Source organism: Pteropus medius, unplaced genomic scaffold (genome assembly GCF_902729225.1).
Source record: "Pteropus medius unplaced genomic scaffold, Ma_sr-lr_union100, whole genome shotgun sequence".
Lineage (NCBI taxonomy): Eukaryota > Metazoa > Chordata > Mammalia > Chiroptera > Pteropodidae > Pteropus > Pteropus medius.
Genome location: NW_024355990.1, coordinates 3,471,858 through 3,472,482, shown reverse-complemented (window position 1 = coordinate 3,472,482; position 625 = coordinate 3,471,858). Strand labels below are relative to the sequence as shown.

The window sequence follows — 625 nt, the reverse complement described above, 5'->3', positions numbered from 1 at the left end:
AGCCTCACTTTCTCCCCAGAGATGGGAGGGGCCCTGGGCTGGAGCCAGGGGGGGGGGGTGTCAGGCAGAGCCCCTCCCCTCCCCCACGGCGGAGCCCGGGCCCCTGCTCCCTTCCCCTGAGAACCGTGGGCCGGGGTCACATGCCCGCCGTCCCCCGCTCCCGCACGGCCCTGCTGGAGAGCACGGCCTGGCCTTTCGGCCCCTGTCACCGACGGCCTCCTGTTGGGCTACACTGGCCTTTCTCGACGGAGGCCGGGGCGGATGTGGGCAAAGGCCACTTCCTGTCACCGACCCTGCCCTGGAAGTGACTGAAAGCCCCCGCCGTCCCTGCAGGCCGGGCTGACTGTCCTGGTTCGGGGAGGACACCGAGGAGAAGGCCGGGGGCCGCTACTGGGGACGGAGCGTGAAGAGTGTCCCCAAGCGTTTCCTAGGCACAGGGGTGCCGCTGGGTTCCGGAAGCTCTGTCGGGGGCTCGCCGTCTGTTTCCTGTGGCTGCAGAAGGCATCGTGCCCTGGTCTGATTCTTGGAGTCCCCTGTCTCTGCTTTGTCACCTTACAGAAGAGGAAGAGAGAGGTCCAGAGAAGCAGAGTGACTTTCTGAAGGCCACACAGCCCAGCCGGACCCG

General features: G+C 67.5%; 1 protein-coding gene across 5 annotated transcripts in view; it reads left to right on the top strand.

Annotated features, from left to right (window-relative positions):
- SEPTIN9 (septin 9) overlaps positions 1 to 625 on the top strand; it is a 141,537-nt gene that overhangs the window by 99,292 nt on the left and 41,620 nt on the right. The gene's annotated exons all lie outside the window — the stretch shown is intronic.